Source organism: Callorhinus ursinus, unplaced genomic scaffold (assembly GCF_003265705.2).
Source record: "Callorhinus ursinus isolate GAN/ISIS: 27379988/994484 unplaced genomic scaffold, GSC_fseal_2.0 scaffold35, whole genome shotgun sequence".
NCBI lineage: Eukaryota > Metazoa > Chordata > Mammalia > Carnivora > Otariidae > Callorhinus > Callorhinus ursinus.
Window position 1 is genome coordinate 3,624,325 of NW_027397097.1, and position 2,060 is coordinate 3,626,384.

Genomic DNA, 2,060 nt, shown 5'->3' on the forward strand with positions numbered 1-2,060 from the left:
TTCCAGTTGCACCCAGGAGACTGTGTTGGAGGGAGAGGAGCTTCATATATCTCTTCTTGTGGAGCAGAGGGAAGGACAGGGCCCAGGAACCCTAAAACCTGGGTCCTTGTCCAGGTTTTTTTTTTTTTCATTAATTAACATATAATGTGTTACTGGTTTCAGAGGTAGAGGTCAGTGATTAAGTGATATAAGATCAGTCTTATATGATACCCAGGGCTCATTACATCACGTGCCCTCCTTGATGTCCATCACCCAGTTACCTTATCCCCCCATTCCCTCCCCTCTTGCAACTCTCAGTTTGTTTCCTATAATTAAGAGTCTCTCATGGTTGTTCTCCCTGATTTTGTCTTGTTTTTTCTTCTCTTCCCCTATGATTCTGTTTTGCTTCTTAAATTCCACATACGAGTGAGATCATATAATTGTCTTTCTCTGATTGACTTACTTCGCTTAGCATAGTACTCTCCAGTTCCATCCACGTCGTTGCAAATGGCAAGATTTCATTTTTTGATGGCTGAATAGTATTCCATTGTGTATATATACCACATCTTCTTTATCCATTCATCTGTCGATGGACATCTAGGCTCTTTCCATAGTTTGGCTATTGTGGACATTGCTACTATAAACATTGGGGTGCACGTACCCATTCGGATCACTACATTTGTATCTTTGGGGTAAATACCCCATAGTATAATTGCTGGGTTGTTGGGTAGCTCTTTTTTTAACTTTGAGGAACCTCCATACTGTTTTCCAGAGTGGCTGCACCAGCTTGCATTCCCACCAACAGCACAAGAGGTTTCGCCTTTCTCCACATCCTCACCAACATCTGTTGTTTCCTGACTTGTTAGTTTTAGCCATTCTGACAATATGAAGTGGTATCTCGTATTTTGATTTGTATTTCCCTGATGCTGAGTGATGTTGAGCACATGTGTCTGTTGGCCATTTGGATGTCTTCTTTGGAGAAATGTCTGTTCATGTCTTCTGCCCATTTCCTGACTAGATTATTTGTTCTTTGGGTGTTGAGTTTGATAAGTTCTTTATAGATTTTGGATACTATCCTTTTATCTGATAAGACATTTGCAAATATCGGGGCACCTGGGTGGCTCAGTCATTAAGCGTCTGCCTTCAGCTCAAGTCATGATCCCAGGGTCCTGGGATCGAGCCCCGCATCAGGCTCCCTGCTCGGCGGGAAGCCTGCTTCTCCCTCTCTCACTCCCCCTGCTTCTGTTCCCCCTCTCGCTGTGTCTCTCTCTTTCAAATAAGTAAATAAAATCTTAAAAAAAAAAGACATTTGCAAATATCTTCTCCCATTCTGTTGGTTGTCTTTGGGTTTTGTCGACTGTTTCCTTTGCTGTGCAAAAGCCTTTTATCTTGATGAAGTCCCAATAGTTCATTTTTACCTTTGTTTCCCTTGCCTTGGGAGATGTGTCTAGCAAGAAGTTGCTATAGCCGAGGTCACAAATGTTGCTGCGTTGTGTAAGGAAATGGTCCAGTTTCATTCTTCTGCATGTGGCTGTCTAATTTTCCCAACACCATTTGTTGAAGAGACTGTCTTTTTTCCATTGGACATTCTTTCCTGCTTTGTCGAAGATTAGTTGACCATAGAGTTGAGGGTCCATTTCTGGGCTCTCTGTTCTGTTCCGTTGATCTATGTGTCTGTTTTTGTGCCAGTACCATACTATCTTGATGATGGCAGCTTTGTAATAGAGCTTGAAGTCTGGAATTGTGATGCCACCAGCTTTGCTTTTCTTTTTCAACATTCCTCTGGCTATTTGGGGTCTTTTCTGGTTCCATACAAATTTGAGGATTATTTGTTGCAATTCTAAAAAGTTGATGGTATTTTGATAGGGATTTCTTTGAATGTATAGATTGCTCTAGGTAGCATAGACATTTTAACAATATTTGTTCTTCCATCCATGAGCATGGAACGTTTTTCCATTTCTTTGTGTCTTCCTCAATTTATTTCATGAGTGTTCAGTAGTTTTCTGCGTACAGATCCTTTGCCTCTTTGGTTATTTTATTTATTTATTTATTTATTTATTTATTTATTTATTTATTTATTT